Here is a 22,290-nt window from a genome sequence, read left to right as displayed (position 1 = left end):
ATCAAACAGTAATACACCATTCATTGTTAAAGGAGTTCACCCCTCCTGGGCTACATCTCCTTGGACCATCTCTAAAGGCATGACCCCTTCTCATTATGCTCAATCTCTAGAAAAGAAGAGTACATAAATTGTTGAAATGGAATGGCTAGTTTCTCCTTCAAAGAAACAACTTCTGTAAAATTTCTCACTCCATACACATGTTAACCTACAGTCAAACATGTAAACCTTCAGCAAACACAGGCATCTTACACCAAGACCCCATACTCCAACTTCCAAGAGCATAAACAGTACTACAATCCACTTGAAGTACTTAAACAAGTCTCTTTCTCCAAACACATATAGAGAAAATAAGAAATAAAGATACAGCACTGATGTAATGGTTGTTGTAGAAAGCACATGGAGGTTGTAAGACCCTTGCAAGGTCATATCCATCTTCAAAATCCCCCTTAAACTGAATCAACACTCTAGTTGACCAGGGCACCCATAGGCTTCACTTTACAAAAATCCTATCCAAAAGTGCTTCTTTGATCCTAAAACATGTTCCAATCATATCATAATGTCCAAAAATGGCTATCTAGCCCCATTTGGTCGAAAATTGCCTTAGTTATGACTTCTGTCAATCTTTCCATAATTTTATCCTCCAACTCTGGCTCACTTGTAGTTAAATTCATTATCTCAAGTTAAATCTGGCAGTTCTGCCGAAATTGGCAATCCTGCCAACTTTCCCTCCTATCTCGCAGTTAAGGCCGAGTGTTAACATGAAAAGTGGTCGTCTAACGGAAAAGGCGACAGTTTCACAGCCCTATCAGATATCGCAATCGGCAGAAAACCAGTGGTCAAGGTCTATGAACAAAACTGACGGAAAAGGCGACAGTTTCATAGCCCTATCGGATATCGCAATCGGCAAAAAACTAGTGGTCAAGGTCTGTGAACAAAAATGGGTGATGTGCAATGCGATATCAGCGGACCTGAAAGGAGTATTAACCGCATCCTATAGCTGCATCACATATAGATATCCTATCGCATTTTGCATCGGCGAAGAACTGGCAGTAATATAATGCGGGACTTTTCTGCGATTGCATATGCGATAAACCGCATTGCAACCGTGATTTTACCGGGGGTTGATCCTTATCCACTTACGATATGTGATTTGTGATCTCCTCGCAACCTGTCTGCATCTAGGCCGATTCTGTAATACTCGTTCACCTTTGCCAATCTACAATTGTGATATATCGCATCGCAACTCTGACTGCTCCCGGGCTGATTACCTTAACTCCTTTGATATGCGATATGCGGGACCCAATGGAAACCTGTCACTTGGTGCTTCCCCATTCGTTGGGACCTTTTCCATGTCATCCAATCCTACCACATGTCCAATTCAAACCTGAACTTTGATTTGCTCTAACTTCTGCATACGAGCTCGAATTTGAGTGTCTTTCACACCATTGGATTCAGAATGACAAGCTCTTTGATCTGAAGCTAAGCTTATCAAGATTCTAACACTTTTAATTTTTTTGGAAAATTTTGATCTCATCATTGTCTCAAACTTATAATCACTAGAATGCGGATGGACAGTGGGGCTCAATAATGCTCGATGATAGCAGGTGTTGTAGTAATACAATAAATGATGCAAAATGTTACATGATGAAGGAATGATGAGGCCAAATTTCAGGGATAGATCACAACGTTGGAATGTTGTAGTGATCACATTTTAGTGCCATGAAGAAATCGAAGAATCAAGAGAAGAAGGATGACTGTGTCTTGGTCTAGGAATGGAAATATAGGTCAAGGGTCTTGGTTCTAGTCTTCATTAATTGGAATCCCTATAAGAAGAATTTGTGCGGGTTTTCCTCTCAAAATGTGAGAGGTTTTGGCCTTGGTAGAAATCCAATGTCTTGTGTTCTTATCTCTTTTATTTTGGTAACTATTTGATGAATTGAAAAGAAACACTCTAATAATAACAAGTGGATAATTGTGCTAATAATAAAAGTTGAAAACACCTCGCAAATAGTTATCATGACTAGAAGAATATTAATTTCCCTAGATTCTTCAACAGAAAAGACCTCAATCGCTCACATACCCTTGTTGTGAGAGCGTCAAGAGGGCTCCAATCGCACACATGTCCATGTCATGGAAGTGACTGAGGCTCTAAGGAAGAGAAGTTTCAAGTTGTCTCATGGGTTGATCACCTGGAAGGGTTGTTTGGCTCCTTTAGGTTCTGTCACCTGTGTAGAGGGTCAAATTGGTTGTGTTTTTGTCTGTTCCACTTCCTTAATTGTACATAGGGAGTTGAATCATATTGTAGTAGCCTCTTGTTGCATGTTTACCCCAGTGGATCGGTTAACTTGGGTAAAACTGGGAGGAGGGTGTTACATAATGTACATTTGTTTGAAATAAACTGCATTCACTAAGCTTGGCATACAATGATGCTCTCTCAAAAATCTCAATATTGTTTCTAAGTGTTAGGGATACTCTTCTTCATTTTTATAATACATCAAGGTGTCATCAATGGATACGATAAAAGAAATTTTCCAGATAAGGACGCAATACATTATTCATAAATCACGTGAAAGTAGCTAGAGAGGTAGTCAAACCAAATGGAACTGCAACAAACTCATCATGCCCATACCTGGTCCTGAAAGCAATCTTGTATATGTCATCTTCCTTGATGCGTACTTGATGATATGCTAATCTCAAATCAATCTTCGAGAACACTTTTTCTCCCTTAAATTGATCAAACAAATCATAAATCCTAGGCAACAGGTACATGTTCTTGATGGTTGCCTTGTTCAACTACCTGTAATCAATTCATAGTTTGAGGGTACCATCCTTCTTCTTCATAAAAAACATTGGTGTGCCCCATGGTAACACACTTGGCCTAATGTATCCCTTGTCAATCATTTCATTCAATTGAAACTTCAACTCCACCAACTCTAGTGTACTCATCCTGTAAGGTTCCTTTTATGTTGTGTTACACCAGACAAATCCCTCTTGCAGACAAGAGAAATCTCCCTAGATCCTTGATGGAAACTAGAAACAAGCAAGAGAATTAAATTGACTCTTTCCCTAAGTTGGACTTGTTTGAATTATAAGAATTAGGGCTGATGGATAAGCCTCTTACATATTTCACTAAGTGCTCAATGGAGATCCCTTATTATGATTTGATGCATCTCCTCTATGCTTTATAAGACCTGCAATCATAGACCATAAAAGGATCAAAAGCACATGTGATATAATAATCCAATCAAAACTTAGCCTAGTGATCAAGGAAATTAAGAATTGAATCTTCCTTAATAAACATTATAAACAATTATAAACCATTCATCATTCCAATAAGACAAATCAATGGGAGAAAGTTTTCATTTGTATTGATCAAAGATAAAGAGGAGCCTTACAACCTTCTCCTTGATGTCATGAGGTCCCTCCCAAATTCCTTCAATCTCCTCCTTAGATGACAATCTTTCCAATCTCAAACTAACATCATAAGTTTATCTTCTCTCAGTTCTGACCCCTTCAATCCCTCTACCCTCTAGTCATTTTATAGGCCAAGAGGAAGAAGTTTCAGATCCAAAAGAGGAGGATGAGACTCCTTAATTGATGGATTAGGTTTCCATCAAAAAAGGGATTAAGATGCATCATCTAAGGGTTATAGTTCCAATGGTCATCACCTAGAAGCTTTCAGTTGCGAAATATTCGACCAACTATGTTTCTAGAATGTACTTTTTGTTTTTACTTTCTTGAATTCACCTACGCAGGTTTATATTGGCAGATAGAGTGCAGCTTTGCATTGTTCTCAGAGTTAATTCTAGCGAATGTGCAGGAAAAGCTATAAAAATTAGCGCAGATGAAACTTAATAAGGTGTGACGACTATTTCCCCAAATTTCTAATTTACTTCAAGATATTTTTGGTTGTTTTCCTTCTAAGGGAGTTCATTCAAACATGTTCATAGATGGTAAAAACACCCATAAATTGGTCAGGTTTCATGGTGACAAATTGATATGTAACAAATTTCCCCCTAAAGTGTGAAGGCTGAAAAATAAGTTTAAAATATTGAAGCGCTTTATCATTCCAAGAATCAGATCAGAGACAATGTTCAGAAACCTGCAGGTAACATTCAAGGATTACAATGCAAATGTATATCAATAATCATCATTGAGGTAGGCATTGCCATGCCCAGAGTAAAGTGAACTCAATGAAAAAGCATGGAAAAACCAAAATCATATAGATAGTAGACACAGCATGGACGCAGCCATCTGTCATAAATGGGTCAACATAATCATGAATATAAAATCTCATTGCAACCTAGATTGATGAAACTAGATCCAGGGTCTTTCTCTCCATCTCTCGATCCACAGTACAAATCTAACCATGTGAGTGAATGTTGCGAAGTCGAACATGTAGAAACCACTTGATTACCGGTGAACAATGTGAACTATTTACAAGTGCAAGAGAAACCACCAATAATGACAATGGTTCTCAAGGTACTTCCAGTACAATATATGAAGTGTGAATAGGTGATCTGAAGTTGAACACTCATAGAATCATTCGATCAAAGGCCAATTATGAGAGATTTTCATCGAAGGCGAGAAACCTGCCATTAAGGCATGCAGGTCTCAAGGTACTAAAGTCTTCTAGATCAGCTTCCTAGATAATGAGTTGAAGTCGATAGGAAGCGACCTGTTGTAGGAAAGCCTACGGCATGAAACATAATGTCAAGTTTTGAAAATAGTTTGTAAGGACTGAATCAAGGATGACCAACGTGATTGAAGGCTAGAATTTGCAATGGAACTTTGAACTAAGGTTGAACTTCTCTTGAACACATAATGACATGACAATTGACTTGGAAGGATTTGACTTAATGATAATAGCAAAAACCATGAATACTTTCAATGAGGTTCTATTAATTGTAAGGAAAATGGATTTCCCAACCCAGACATGAATGTAACAAAGTGTCGTGTTCAAGAGCAACATTATACCTTTAGAAATGAAAATGTTAAATGGACACCTTTTCCCAATTTTGCCCCACCATTATTGGCAAGTACCTCTTTATTTTTTACAAGCTTGAGGAGGATAACATATGCTTGGACTATAATCTCGTCCTTTGGATGATTCCATCGAAGTATTTTCTATTCCTTTGCAATAAGCCAACCAACCTACCATGCTTAAATCATCTGTAGAGGTCCATGTGCTTTCTCATTATTATACCATTATGACTCCTACTATTACTTGTCCAACCTATACCATTAGGTATTTAACGAACCCTATGAAGGAATGGTCCAGTCCCATTATGCTTAACGGGTCCTATACTATTTAGTTTTTATGAGTCTAGTAGAGTAACTCGATGTTGTTTTCTTTTAAAGAGTTTGAAAAAGACACAAAAGAGTTTGAAAAAGACACAAAAAGGAAACTCAATCAGTTCTTTTACCGCAAAATTTTAACGAGCCCGGAGAAAGTAAAGCTTGACGTTTTTCAGTTCTTAGAGAGTCAGGAGAAAAACATAAGTAGAATCCATCGGGTTCTTTTTCGAAAGTTTAAGTCCCTCAGGTCCAAAAAAGGATAAAATAATACAAGAGAGGACTCTATTGACTATGTTCGGTCAACGTATACCTTTTTCATAAATAATCCTAACTCAGTCTCTAAAAGGGGTAAAATTATACTCAGTGGAAGGCTGTTCATTTACTTGTACGAGTCCAAACAAGCAATTACTCAGCAATCTTTTCATTTTTAAAAGAGTCTGAAAAGGGCTTAAAAGAGGACTCTATGATTTTCACTTTTCGCAATTTTTTAAGAGCATGAAAAGTGATAAAAGTCTGTTAAATAGCCAAAATTATTTATCCTCTCTTTGTAACCTATCCTGCACATTTAAACTCAATAAATCATCATCACTGCTTGAAAAATATAAGATTTTCCCTCCTAAAAGGTTTTAAATATAAAAAATAATATTTTTTAGCTTAAAAACCCTGTAAAAGTGGGAAAAGTAAATTATTTTTCACCATTTGCATTTTTACCATTTGAGAGCACAGAGAGGAGTTTTTACCACCAAACTTTCGGGACTGATTCCAAGCTAACCAGTGGAAGAAATCACAAACTACTTCTTCTAGGTAGAAGATCTCTCCTTAACTTAGTTTTTCATCTGTTCAAATTTCCATTTTAGGCTTTCAGTTAATTTTTTGGGGCAAATGTTATGTCAAAAAATGCGCCCTCGGCCCTGCGCTAATATCCTTCAGTCAGGCCCGCGGAGTTGGGTAAAAATTTCCACATGGAAAATCATGGCCTAAAAATCTACATATCTATGCCTTGTCTGCAAAACGACGGCAGCGTAGGTGACGAGGGCTTTTTTTGAAAGATTGGGGCCCCAAAAACATGAGATTGATTTCAAAAATGATTCTAATCCTTTTAAAATATTCTTTTCAGGCTAATTGATTTTTCAAAATGGAGTGGAGGGAAAGAGAGCATGAAGCCAATGATTTGGTAGCTTTGGCAGATCTAGCTACCATGCAGGCTCTAAGAACTTGTGGCCTCCTGAAATACTGGCTCATTCTTGGGATGAAATATCAGGTAGATCTGATGACATGGCTGGTAATAACCTAGAATGTCAAGGAACAATGTTTTGTGATCGAATATCATCGCATTACCATTGATGTCAATGACATCTATTTGTTTACGTCAGGGAGCTGACATTTCATTATTTGGATAGAGGACAGGAGGAGATACTGTTGATGGGTATCTATGATTCTTTTGCAAGGGTGCACCACTCAAGGATGGCATAATTGATATTCATGCCATCGATCTCTTTTCCCTGAGGACCATTACTTTCACTGTTAGCAAGTTGTGTGGCAGCGTTGCCCTTCATTTATCCACACGGACGCAAATGCAGACTATCGTGGAATGTTGGGAATCCACAGTGTTCAACTGTTGCCATGCAATGGTGGTAAACATGAAGGGGCAGTTCAATAGAATGGGAAACTAAATAATTTTTGTTATGGCACCATTCTTATTGCTTTCACCCTAGAAAGGATTCCTCTTCTTCATCCATAGCAGATTCTAGAAGATGAGGGGGAACCTAGGGATTTGTGAATGATGAGGTGGGTTTCACTTATGGTCCGTCATGGAGGCGATGGACCAGTAGTGAGGTATACTCCTGAGTTTTTTGACTGGTTAGTCCAACAAATCATTTTGGTCGAGAACTTCCCATATGCCAGGATGGATTACAAAGGTGATCCCGATATCCCACTTCCATCTGGAACTCAGTGGGGTGATCTAGGTGAGAGTTTCTCATTTTCACATGTTTTCATTTTTTTTTAATTTGTGTTTTTGTCTTCAAAGGCTGATTATCTGAAATGCATGTGCAGATGTGGGCCAAAAACAACTAGCATGGCTGAGGGAATTTGACATACGAGGCGAGCAGCATATAGCAACTGTGGCAGCTAACCCGAAGGCAAAAGAGATTTTGACAGAGCTGGAACACAACCTCGACAAGTTGACTTTGGATATCCGAGAGACTGGGATGGATGACATTCCTCGCCCTTATCAGAGACATGTAGTTTGGATTCCAGGGCCACTTAGATGATTACTGCATCAATTTTCTCGTGCTTCATTTTCTATCATAAGCATCATCATGCTTAGTTGTTCTAGTTTCTAGGACCAAATTTTTTTATTTTTGGTGTCAACATATTCGGAAAATAAAAGGCCGCGAGGCCTTACATCCTCGGATGACATATTATGTAGACATACTTTTATACAAACTCTATTTTAATGAAAAAAATATTACTTTTGCCTCCATATCATCTTGATCAATGTATGAAAGGATATTGTTTTTAATTTACAAATGTTGCAAATGTTTATTTAACACATGGTTAGCCAATGCATCTATCAATGTGTTTAAATATCTTGGAATGTGTTGATATTCGATATAATCAAATTGCCTTTCCAAAAAGCGGACCCGTAAAAACATTCTTAACATTGTTGGACTCATTACTGTATAGACATTGTTTAAATGTAATACTACGAGCTGCAAATCTAACCTAATGATCAAACCTTGGATACCAAATGTGATGGCATCAGCTAATAGCTCAATGAATGTGCTGTATTTTGCTATGTTTTTTTTTGTTTGACCAAGGCATATTTTATGAATAGATACTACCTCATCACTGGGTGAATAAATAACCCAAGCTACGGAAGATAAATTCTAAGTACTACAACTAGTGCCATCAGCAAAGCCAATGTAAGTCTGAGGAAATGTCGACATCTACAAATCAAGTGCAAAACAAGATAAGCAAGAGAAGTAGTAGAAAATGTGAAAAACATTAACTATCACACATACCTAAAAAAGGGTAAAAAATGTACAAATCTCCACCAAAATTTTATGCACAATATTTCTTTAGGTAAAGGTCATTTCTAGGCTTTCCTAAAGGAATGCCATCATAATCAATCGGCTCATAGGCTCCTTTAGCTAATATGCTTTTTATGATGTAAGGGCCATGCCACATGGGTTCGAACTTTCCCACACCTAACTTGTCATGAGCTTGATCATAAACCAAGACTAGGTCACCTTCTCAATATAAACGAGGATTGAGGTTTTGATCAAATTGAGCTTTGAAATGTTTTTTGTGAGCTTCGCTATCCAGTGAGGCATCACGGCGATTTTCATCTAAACTTGCTAAATATACAAAACGTTCTTCGTCTATAGAGGTAGCAGGCAGTGATTCGATAGCTAGTTTTAAGGATGGGATTTCACATTCAATTGGTAATACTGCTTTCAAACCATAAACAAGTTGGAAAGGAGTAAAACATGTCGATGTTTTTGCAGTAGTATGGTAAGCCCACAGTGCTGAAAAGAGAATGGAATGCCAGTTTCCTTTATGAATACCAACTATCTGTTTAATCATATTGGTTAAAACTTTATTGACGGATTCAACTTGACCATTAGCTTGTGGATAGTAAGGAGTAGAGCTATCATGGCGTAGGCCGAGCTGTGCGGATAGTTCAACCATCATAAAGTTACGAAAATGACTACCATGGTCTATAACAATAGCTTGCGGGACACCAAACCGAACAATCACATGATTGAAAATGAAAATTGTTGTAGTTTTGTCATCGTCTCTAGATGTAGGCATCGCCTCGGCCCATTTTGTAAAGTAATCAACTACAAGGATAATAACCCATGCCCCCCCTATCGAGTGAGGGTTATATGTAATGAAATCGATGCCCCATTTGGCAAAAGGACTAAAAGCTATGATAGGGTGAAGAGGAGTTCAAGGTGCTCTCATTTTGCAATCGTAGATTTGGCAATTATGGCATTTGCGGACTGCAGTAATGCGATCTTTAAACATTGAAGACCAAAAATAATCGACACGTAATATCTTTTGGGCAGTAGAATACCCATACATATGGCTGCCACATGCTTCTGAATGGCAGTCATTTAATGTTTTTTCGACCTCTTGGGGAGTCAAACAACGTCGAAATATAGAATTAGTACCGCGATGGTAAAGAGTGTCACCAATAATATTGTATTGTTGGGATTCATATCGGATCCGACAACGATCATTTTTAGATAACTCGGGCCTAAAGGTTTGTGTTTGGAGATATATAATGATATCTCCATACCATGGATCTGACATACTAATAACAAAGAGAGATTCATCAGCAAAGGAATCTTTTGCTACAATTTCTATATCAATATGAGGAAAGTCACATAATAGTTCGGCGAAAACCAAATATTTCTTTGATTTTGATTTTTCAAATTCTAAATAAAACTCTTGTAATATAACTATCCATATGGAGTACTTTCCCCCTAGAAATTGGTTAGTGAGAATGTACATCATACGGTTACAATCTAAAGTGACGTTGTTTTTCAGAGAAGTATATAGTGACGGAATCATTGAACAGCTTGAACAGCTGCCAAGGCTAGCTTCTTTACATGTGCGTATTTAATCTCGGTTTTAGTGAGATTTCTACTCAAATAATAAATCACATGTTCCCTGCTAGAATCATCCTCTTGGAATAACACCATTCCAATAGTGGCATTGGACGCAGCTAAGTACAGAAAGTAGTCTCGATGATAATCAGGTGGATGCAGTAATGGTGCATTAGTTAGTGTAGGTTTTAATGCATCAAAATCTTGATCCACAAGCTCATCCCAGAAAAAAGGAATGCCCTTTTTCAAAAATCGAGTAAAACCCTAGGTTAGTTCAGCATAATTGTGGATGAATCTACACAAAAATTTTGCTTTCCCTTACAAATTTTGGAGTTGTGTAAGGCTAGAAGGAGCACGCAAATTCAGAATTGCCTCCACCTTGAGGGGCTCAACACAAATGCCATCTTTCGAAATGATGAAACCTATAAGTCGACCTGATTGTACACAAAAGACACATTTGTGCGAATTCAAGTGAATATTGTAATGCCTGCACCTAATGAAAATTGCTTTTAAGTGCAATGGTGATCCTGCATTTTCATTGAATGAGCCGGAAGGTCATCTAAACAAGGCTGAACAATATGCTTTATATCATGGAATGCATAAGACATTGCTCGTTGAAAAGTTGCGCCAACATTTTTCAGGCCAAATGGGATTTTGCAATAATAAAATGTCCCCCATGGGCATATAAACGCGGTTTTGTACTGATCTGTAGGGAGTATGTTTATCTAATTATAGCCAAAAAATCCATCCATGAATGAAATTTTTTCATTCCTGGCACAGTCATCAACAATTTGGTCGATATACGAAGTTGGATAATTGTCCTTGGGACAAGATTTATTAATATCTCTGTAATCAACACATACTCGAATAGTTCCTTTTTTTAATTAACGAGTACAATGTTTGATACCCAATCAGTCAAAGGAATGGGGTAAATAAATCATTCTTTCAACAATTTTTCAACTTTAGTTTTGATAGCGGCAGCTTTTCGTGGATGTATAGGACGTAATTGTTGTCTAACAGGCTTAGCATCCAGATAAGTTTTTATCTCATTTACAACTATGCTAGGGTCGATTCCTGGCATTTCTTTGTATGACCAGGCAAAGATGTTGCGGAATTCCTGAAATAGGGCTTTATAGGTTTGGATCTCTTCTAAAGAACAAAAAACTCCTATATGAATATTTTCAGTTATCCCAGGTTTCATTGAGATACCTATGGGTATCATTGCTGATATGTTCCTTAAATTTTGTTCAGAATTGGAAGAAAGGGTAGTTATGGGACATTGAGGATCACTAAGAGCCTCAGATGAAAACAGAGATGAGAAATTATTGTCAATTTTGTCAAAGGATGGCAAGAAGGTTGAACGATGAAGAGTATCATTCCATGGCATTTCATTCCATAATCCCTTCATCAGCTAAGAAATATTTGTTAAAAGGATCAGGCATATATATTGGTTCCAAGCGTGACAAATGAGAATATTCATCAATAATCGTATTCATTCGATTGTTTTTAGATGTTGATAAGTTGGAAAAGGACTGAATTTCCTCATAAGCCAACTCAAAAGGGCTACGAGGCATCTCACTGCCATATAAGACTATTTCTGACTCTAAAGGTACTTTCCACGGATCTCTCAATTTGAAAGTACTTGATGTAATCATATTAATCTGGGCATCATTATGAGGGAAATTGGGTGGAGGGAACGCGAAAGTTCCCATCAAAGATGAGTCTTTGAGAAGACCAACACCAACTTCTTCATATGGAGTCGTTAATTTTCTGACAAAAGGCACACTACCAGTGGAATTAGGGTTTGAGGTATAGTAAGGTAATTGGTCTACCTTCACAATTCTTCCTTTGCGAAGAAACATGATCATCCTTGATCCAAGTGGATCTTCAAAAACCAATGGCATGGTAAAAGGCTCAAAACTCAGAGTGGCATAATTTGGATAAAATTAGCATCGAATCAAAGTGTTTGTCATCCTAATTCCAATGGTACGAACGGAACTCAAATCTGAGTTTATATGAAGAATATAGAGCAAGTCAAAGTTTATGTTTGACTTGTTTAGGTGGCAAGAGGACATGACGTGGAAAACACTCTCAGCGAATGGAGAAGCGCCAAGTGGAAGGCTTCCATTGGTCTCACATATCGCAGATTGCAGAAGAAAGAGGTCGCGGTTTAAGTAAAATCGGCCATTGTTGCGATGCGATCAAATCACAATCGCATTTCGCAAGGGTTAAAAAATTGGCCCCCAGAGCAATCCAAGTTGCAATGCGATCGCAATCGCAAAATCATGTTGTGATTTGCGATATCGCAATCACATTTCACAAGGGGAAGTAGGCGCATGTTGTATCAAACTTGGGTTTCGCCGATTGAGATTTTCTATATGAACCCCCAAACCCGATATATTATATATTATGGTTAATAAGTTTGTCAGGTCCACAGTTATCGTAGGGTGATTGTTGTATGGGCTTTGGGTCTACCCGCCTATTGGAAACGTTGATAGGGGGAAATGCCGATAGTAAAAGGTCGTCGATTTAAAAGCACATTTAAAGAGTTTTTTCGTGTTAAGTAAGGGTTGTTGCCACAAACCGAGATTCTTGATATTAAATCAAACCGCTTCCTAACTTTGTCGTTTGTTTGGAACTGCCCGGGTATTGAGGGATTTTATCGCCAGCATATATAAAGGTATGTCCGTGTCGAAGAAATGCAGAGAGGACTGGCATATTAGTTCAGAAGCCATTGTGTGCAGCAAACCCTGACCTGGCAACAAGCTAGGACCTTTCCTTGAGCAGTAGGGAGGTTCCCAGAAGGTGCAGAAGACCTGATTAACCGAATTGGGTGTTCGGATAGGCGTTTTTGCACGATTTTTTGCCAAGATTTCAATGGTACTGTCAGTTTCTAAATATAGGCTCTCCATTCTTCTTCCATCTTCCAGCTTGGAGGTATAATGATTGTAAAGAATGTTGCTTGTACTTTTATCTCTTTTTATGCCACTTAATGAAAGAAGGCCTCCCCACTATTAAGCAGGGCCCAGAGACGTAGTCCAAATTGGACGAACTTCGTAATCAAATCTTTGTGTCATGGTTTCTTGCTTATCGTGTTATTTCCACATTGTTTTATGTGTTTTTAAGTTCCATGGTTAATAAGCTCTGTTTCATGTAATTCTGATGCATCTATAAGTAAAAGATCTTGGATCAAGTTTGGTATCAGAGCAGGTCTTTGTTGATGCAAATTGCATGAGTATATGCTAACTCAAAACAAGCTGCGAAAAGGAGAAGGAATGTTTAAGTCCTTTGATCCTAAAGCAGGACGTACACAACGAAGAAGAAACATGACAAATGAGCAAGCATGTTGGGAAGAGGAACATAATTTCCATAAGGTATTCTACAATATGGCAGAGGAAGTGGACAAGTTGTTTTCAGAGTATGAGAAGGCATTTCGGCACAATAAGGAAGGTGTTGATGATAATAGATCAGAAAATCATGAAGGTGGTGGAGAAGAGCCTCCTCCCTCTCCTTCTTCAAGTGATAGTTCTCATCACTCTAATCGTGATTCCAAACATACATCTAAGAAATTGTTCTTCAAGCTAGATGTAAAGTTTGACCTGCCCATGTATAATGGAGAGTGTAGTGCAGAAAAACTTAACAATTGGATAATACATATAGGGGTCTACCTCCGGATTCAGAATATCAAAGAAGATGAGGCAAAGGTCCAGTTAGCATCTCTTCGGCTGAGTGGCACTACTCTCGTTTGGTGGGAGAGCAAGTTGCAGAAGGGCAGCAAAAATTCGGGTAACCTTCTTTCCTCTTGGTCCAGTTTTATTTCTGCATTGAAAGACCAATTTTACCCTTTGGGTTATAAACAAAAGGCACTAATGGAATGGAAATATCTAAGGCAAGGTAAAGGCAAAAATGTGCAAAGCTTCACTGAAGAATTTCATAAACAAGCATTGAATTTTGGCATCTCATTAGATTCACCTGAGACTGTAACTAAGTATGTTGGTGCGCTACATAGTTACATAAGACACTCACTGTTATTATTTGATCCTACTACGATTGATGCGGCTAACGTAAAGGTGATTCATCTTGAAATTCAAGGCAATAATGACAGAGATGATCAAACCAAGAAAAAACCATTCAACCCTTAGCATGGAAAATTCTAGAAGAACGGCAAGGGGAAGGCTAAGAAGACCATCGCATCCAAGAAAGAGGACAGAGAAACACCATCTTGCACGCATTGCAAGAGATAGTTTCATGACGAGGACCACTGTTGGAAAATACATTCGGAGTTGAGACCAAAGAGATTCAGGGGAAAGGGCAAGCAGAAGATAGTGGCAATGGCGCAACAGGACCTTGGATCAGATTCTGGCGATGAGACATTCATCACAACCATGGGCACAAAAGGTACTCCCTTTTTTAGTAATAATTTTGATTCAATGGAAAGTACTAGTTATTTGAATGAGCCTGTAAGTAATGAGCGAAAGAGAATTAAATTATTCGACAGTAGAGTTATTATAAAACACACAAAGGTGGAAACTCTGTTTGATTCAGGTTCCCAAGCAAACTTAATCTCAGAGTCCTTAGAGAAAAAGTTAGGCCTCGAAACTAAGCCTCATCTGAGTCCAAACCTGCTTGTTTGGGTAAGCGATAAAGCAAAATTACAAGTCACCAAGAAGTGTAGGGCCATATTTTTTATTGCTTCCAGATTAGTTGATGAGGTAGAGTTAGATGTTGTGCCTTTGGATATCTATGGAATTCTCTTGGGAAGTTCGTATCTATATGACAGAAAGGAAGTTTTCTTTCGGCACAAAAATAAATACACCTGACGAAGGATGGGGTGGAATATATAGTTATAGGTCATCATACAAAAGTTAGTGCTAGTCTTGTCAGTGCAGGATAGATTAAACGACTGGTTAATTCCAATAAAGGGTGCACGCTCATGGTAGTGAGAGCGAAAGAGGCCAAGACGACTGACACTTTCAAAGGTTGTGATCCTAATCATAAGAAAGAATTGTTTGAAATTATTTATGACTATGATGGATTGTTTCAGGAACCGAGAGGATTTCCCCCAAAACGGGAAATCCAACATGAGATCCATTTATAATAGGATGTTCCTTTAATGAATATTGGCATGTACAAGATGGCTTCTATCGAGATGGAGGAGATCAAGAAACAGTTGCAGGAATTGCTAAATCAAGGGGTCATCAGACCAAGTTCTCCGTGCGGCTCACCAATCATGTTGATGCCAAAGAAAGACGGCACATGGAGAATGCACATAGACTACAGGGAGCTAAACAAAATTAAAATGAAGAATCGATGCCCTCTCCCTCACATTGATGAATTATTAGATCAGTTGAAAAATGTTTTCTATTTTACAAAACTGGATTTGCGTAGTGGATATCACCAGGTTAGAATTGTAGAGAAAGACGTCTGGGAGACTGCATTCAAAACCAAACAGAGGTTGTTCAAATTGATGGTGATTTCATTCAGATTGTGCAATGCTCTAGCCACGTTTATGAGGGTAATGAATGATCTGTTTAGGCCATTTCTTGATTTTTTTTTTTGTTTGTATATCTTGACGATATTCTTGTTTATAGTAGGACATGGGATGAACATGTATTTCATGTGAATAAAGTGCTTGATGTTCTTAAAAATGAAAAATTGTATGTGAAACTATCAAAGTGTGAGTTTGGGAATACCTCTCTGGTTTATGTAGGCCACATAGTCAGTAATGGGCAATTGAGGATAGATCCCCCTAAAGTAGATGCAATTATGAAATGGCCTGAGCCCAAATGTTATAGAGGTTTTGAAGCTTTTTGGGCATGGTACAGTATTGAAGAAGGTTCATTGCGAACTTCTCTGTTATCACAACTCCCTTACACGCATTGCCCAGTGCAAAGTAGACCTTTCAGTGGGGAGGAAAGCAAAAGAAGTCCTTTGACACGCTAAAAGAGAAGATCAGCACAGCACCCATGCTATCCTTACTATACCTTCAGTATCCTTTTGATATTGAAACAGATTCTAGTGGATATGCCATAGGTGCTTTATTGATGCAGCAAAGGAAGCCTCTATGTTACCATTCGGAGACTTTCTCCTAGGATATTGTGAATTATCCCACGTATGACAGGGAGTTGTACGCCTTGGTTCAGAGTGGAAAGAAGTGGAAACACTACATGATCAGTAAGGAGACCATCATTCATACGGATCATCAGCCCTTGCAGTACCTTCAGTCACAAACCAAGCTTCAACAAGCCCGTCATTTTAGATGGATGGGATTCCTCTAGCAGTTTCATCTGGTAATAAAATACAAGAAGGGCACCAACAACAAAGTAGCATATCTGTTTTTCTTTCCCTCCTATTTTTGCATCTGTAGTTTTGCAAAATTCTAGTTTATCGTTAGAAGGTTATGCTGAACAATATGCTAATGATAATGATTTTAAAGAGATTTATGCAAAATTGACTTGGATTGTAGGTGGAGAATTATTACTTGAAGGGAAAACTATTGTATCACCTTGGAAAACTGTGCATGCCCATAGATGAAAGGGTACATGTAGTCCGAGAGGTTCATACCTCTCTTGTGTCTAGTCATTTTGGGGTTGAAAAAACTTTATGTCATTTATAGACATTTTGTTTTTGGCTTCATATTGAAAACATTTGAATCGCTTTGAAAAGGGTTGTGTGTTGTGTTCTGTTTCAAAACCCTCTAATAGAAAACTTGGGATCTACACACCACTCCCTATTCTGATTCAACCATGGGAAAGTGTGTCCATGGAATTTCTAGGTGGTTTGCCTATGTCTAGGAAAGGTCACGACCATTTGTATGTTGTCATGGATCGTTTTAGTAAAATGTGTATTTTAATGCCTTGTAAAAAGCAGGTCACTGCTAAGCAGACTGCTTATCTTTTCTTTCAACATGTTTGGGTCCATTTTGGGTTGCCCACATCTATTGTGTCAGATCGAGACTCTCGCTTTCTTGGGGAGTTTTGGACCATCTTGTGGAGAATGATGGACACTAAGCTGAAAAGAAGTACAGAATTTCATCCACAAATTGATGGGCAGACAGAGGTCGTCAACCGCACCGTGGTACACTTGTTATGAGGCTATTGTGGAAAACATCCCAAGTTGTGGGATGAACAACTTCCTTATGTGCAGCATGCATACAATCGAGCAGCACATTCATCCACACATAGCTCACCATTCGAGACATGTTTTGGCTATCTACCAAGGGATCCCTTAGACATGGTCTTTAAGAAATATGAGGATGGAAATGGATGAGATGATAGGGACAAATCATGGAATTTTATTCAGTGGATACAAGTGATTCATCAGGAAATACAGGAGTAGTTGGAGAAAAGTCAGGCTCGGTATAAAGCTAGACATGATAAGCACCGAGTTGACCATCAGTTTCAAGTTGGGGACAAGATATGGCTCCACATCAACAAGGATAGAATGAAGGGAGAAGGGAAGAAATTGAGACCCATTTGATATTTTCCCTTCACCATATTGGCAAAGATTGGAGACAATGCTTTTCATCTTGACTTGCCCGCTTATATGCAAATGTACTCAGCGGTAAATGTTGAAAACCTGAAGCTTTATGAACCTCCATTGATTATGGATACCGAAGAGGTTGCACATATTCCTACAGTGGATGATTTTGCACCAGAGTATCTAGAAAAGTTGCCCGAAGATATCATACTCGATAGGAAAACCAGAACTTCACGACGGGGACATGTGGAGTGCATTTGTGTTGGCTTCAAAGGAATGAAGGATGGAGAAATAAAAAGTGAGGGAGCAATTTCCTCACTTTCTAATTGACTAAAAATTCTTTTGGCGGTGCAAAAGCTCTTAGTGGGGAGGATTGATCCAGGTGGATCTTCAAAAAGTACTAGTGGCATCGTAAAAGGCTCAAAACTCGTAGTGGTAGAATTTGGATAAACTTAGCATCAGATCAAAGTGTTCGTCAACCTGATTCCAACGGTGTGAATGGCACTCAAATTCGAGTTCATATGAAGAAGATAGATCAAGTCAGATTTTATGTTTGACTTATGCAGATGGCAGGAGGAGATGACATGGAAGACACTCTCAGTGAATGGGGAAGCGCCAAGTGGAAGGATGCCATTGGTCCCACATATCATAGATTGTAGAAGAAAGAGGTAGTGGCTTAAGGAAAATCATCCATCGTCACGATGTGATCAAATCGCAATCGCATTTTGCAAGGGTTAAAGAATCGACCCCCAAGGCAAGCCAAGTTGCGATGCAATCGCAATTGCAAAATCACGTTGCGATTTGCGATATCACAATCGCATTTCACAAGGGGAAACAGTCGCATATTATATCAAACTTGGGTTTCCACCAATTGTGATTTGTGATATGGACCCCCAGACCCGATATATTATATATTGTGGTTAATAAGTTTGTCGGGTCTGTAGTTATTGTAGGGTGATTATTGTATGGGCTTTGGGTCTACCTACCAATTGGTAACATCGATAGGGGGAAATGTTGATGGTAAAAGACCGTCAGGTTAAATGCATAGTTAAAAAGTTTTGTTGTGTTAAGTAAGGGTTGTTGCCGCAACCCACAATTCTTGATATTAAATCAAACCTACCTGATAACTTTGTCGTTTGTTTGGAACTGTCGAGGTATTGAGGGATTTTACCACCAACATATATAAAGAATTGTATGTGTCGGAGAAATGCAGAGAGGACTGGAAGATTGGTTCAGAAGCCATTGTGCGTAGTAGACCCTGACCTGGCAGCAAGTCGAGACCTCGCCTTGAGCAGTAGGGAGGTTCTGAGAAGGTGCAGAAGGCCCAATTATCTGAATTGGGTGTTCGGATAGGCATTTTTGCACGATTTTTCGCCAAGATTTCAGTGGTACTGTCTGTTTTTGAAGTTGGGCTCTCCATTCTTCATCCATATTCTAGATTGGAGGTATAAGGATTGTAAAGAATGTTGCTTGTACTTTTATCTCTTTTTATGCCACTTAATAAAAGAAGGTCTCCCCACTATTGAGCAGGGCCTAGAGACATAGTCCAAATTGGACGAACTCCATAATCAAATCTTTGTGTCATGGTTTCTTGCTTATCATGTTATTTCCGCATTGTTTTATGTGCTTTTTAAGTTCCATGGTTAATAAGCTTTGTTTCATGTAATTCTAATGTATCTATAAGTAAAATATCTTGGATCAATCCTAAAATATGACGAGACTACTGCCGACATGGCATAAGTCTAGCTCCAACCAAGCAAAAGGTTATAGTCAAGTTAATAATCAAAAACCTCAACGTCTATTGAAATTGTTTTACCCTCTAATTCGATTAGTAAATCATTTAAAAGACCATAAGGACAAAAACCTCTTCCATCAAAGGCTTTCAAAGTTGTGGGAGATTGATTGGTTGTTGGAGAACCTAAATATTTCCAACAAGCAATGGACATAATACATGTTGATTCTCCTTTGTCAATCAATTTTCGAAAAAATCGTCGAGTTTTGACATGAACTGGTATCTGAAAAGTCAATTAGTGTGGGAGACGCGGAACATGATTTTCGAGATCGAAAACAATCAAATTGGAGTCATAAGGATCTACTACTCCAATGGCTTATAATAATAACTTCCTTTGTGTTGGACAAGTCTGCAGCACTTCACAAGCCGACATTGTTGAAGGTGACATAGCCAAATCTTTGACGATGTTATAGTTCTAAGCAGCCCTAACTTGAGGGTTAAAGGCTAACTTTTGAAGCATACCCTTAGGGGGCGGACGAATTATCATATTAGGGTTTAGTTTTTCAATATGTAATGGTTCAGAAGAAGGAGGAGTAGATGTGGAAGTTTGACCAGTTGGACTGGAGTCATCTCCATCTTCAACAGGACTCTTTGATGTGTAATCTTTGGATCTCGTTGCTACTGTAACTTTGGAAGACATCATCATGATATTTTCCAATGCGGATGAGGAGTATTGGTCATGAGAGACCATTTTGTTGTCTTAGGGAGGAAAGGGGTCCTTCAAAACAGTAGGAGTGGGTGAAACTTTGACAAATTTAGAAACTTCAGCACGATGTGGGCATTCCTTGGTGTAATGATCTTCATCACAAATTAGGATAACGAGGCTTCTTCTTTTCATCATACGGTTCGTTCTTGTTTGATTTCTCCTTAGAACGAGTGTGTTGTTTATCTTTCCCTTTCCCTTTTTCTTATTTCCGGATTGCTTACCTTTGTCGGTAGATGATTCTACGACATTAATTTCCAAAGTAATTTCGAGAGAGGGATCTTCTTCAAGTGAATTAGATAAAGCTTAAATCTGAGTTTTCTTAGAATTTTTCTTTTTACTCTTATATTTTTGGCTCACATAACCAATCATACCATCAATGGCATGTGATCCTATAAGGGTTCGATTAGTTTGACCAGGGCAGGGTAAATCTGGGATCTTTTCATACAAAGTACCGGACTGAGCATAAACAAGATCAAGGTATTGAGCATGAGAAATTACTTGCTCCTTAGTTACAACACCTCATTTGGAAACAGCTTCAATTATCACTGGTAAAAGAGACTTTATGAACCATTCGGCCAAAATCTGGTCTCGAATGTAACTTTAACTAGGCGATGTCTTCGTCTCCATTCATGAATGTGATCTGATGTATGGGTTGATGTTCACTGTTTTAAAGAGGTCAAAAGTTTAGTTCCATTACAATAACGAATGGGCAACTAGAAATGAGTCAAAAAGTCTGTAGCAAGGGTGTTAAATGTACTAAAGGAAGCTCGGGGAAATTCTACATACCATTTGGTTGTCGAAACAATTAATATTCATTGAAAATGTCGTATTCTAATAGAATCGTCGATTAATGAGTTGGACGCGCACCAAATATGATAGATCATAACATAGTTTGATGGGTCTTCATCCCACTTACCTTCAAACTTAGGGATGTCACTGGGCAACTTAGTAGGAATAGATGTCCAAAACGGTAAATAAAGAAGAGGGTCATTAGTTAACTAAGCGAGGTCAGGAAAATCCAAAGGTTCAATGAAAGGAAACTAGTGGTTAAGATCCTAAGATGGATATTGGTAACCCTGGGGGACGAGTCCTGTACTAAGAGGAGGATACCCAGGATATCCTGGAATAGCGTGAGTAGTTGGAATCTACATAACTCCTGGATATCTAGGATGATCCATACCATATTGTGGTTGCATAGGTACTTGAAATGTATGACCTAGGTATGGTTGATTATGAAAGAGAAGACACTAACCCATTTACCTTGAATGAACTGTCCTTGAAAGGGTTGATTTTGCAAAGGTTGAACTTGGAGAAATTGAGTTTGAAAAGGTGGACCTTGAACAAACTGACTCTGGGGTTGACCTTAGAAAGGTTTCCCTTGAAATGGAACTTGCATATATGGGACATTAGGTTGTACAAAAGGTATTTGGGGCATGGACGAAATTGTAGGAATAGATTGAACCCTAGATACCTGAGGGATAGACTGAACAAGGGGTTGCACCGTTACTTGTGATGTAAGTGGGATAGTTACCTGTGATACTCTTGGAATTGGGGTTTGAGGCAAACCTAAACCTAGATTCTGAACAATCGTTGGTACAATAGACTAAACCAAGGTTTGAGGAGTACTCAGGACGGGATGCTGGAGTGGTTGTTGGGTAGGTGTCGATGGATTAACTAGGGAAATCGGTTGGACTTGAAAAGGTAATTGTTGTGTAGGTTGTCCAATAGGTTGAACAGGTTGATACACTGGCACTTAAGAAGTAAATGGAATTGGTGGTTGATTTAACGAAGGGTTCCAGATTGTATTCATTTTAGGGTAAGACATTCCAATGGTGGGTTGAGGCATAACAGGTTGACCAAAACAGGTTTGAGACATTTGAGCATAATTAAGATAATTTCTGTCAGGGGGTTGTCCCCCGCACCCCCGTTGTAGGGTAAGATCCACCTAAAGGTTGTCCTCTGGGTGGAGGATACGATGGTTTCCCCCCAAGCATGTAATAACCACCTGTCGAGTTGATTTGAGGATTACCAACATTTCCGGAAATCATATTAATAAATTGTTCAGATGTCAAAACTTCATTGGTAGGCTTAATTACACCAATTGACATGTTTGAAGATGAATTTTAGGAAGAAGCTCCTGAATAAGATCCAGCGAGAGAGTGATATCCAAGCGGTAGAAAACCACCATATAATGTTGACTTCGGAGAAGTAGAAAACATAGATGTGTCTGATGGGGTACTTCTAGAAGCCATCATAGACCAGTCAAAACCTGGTACGGTAGAGTAAGGAGTCATGTATCGCAGAATCCCTTGTCCTAAAAAGTTCAAGGGTGTGAAATACCAAGAGTCAGGGTGAAGAGATCTAAACAAAAGATTCAAGATATCGATGGTTCACTG

Source organism: Pinus tabuliformis, chromosome 6 (genome assembly GCF_031772625.1).
Source record: "Pinus tabuliformis cultivar Carrire ecotype Pingquan chromosome 6, CPIR1, whole genome shotgun sequence".
NCBI lineage: Eukaryota > Viridiplantae > Streptophyta > Pinopsida > Pinales > Pinaceae > Pinus > Pinus tabuliformis.
Note: the sequence above shows the minus strand (reverse complement) of the source record.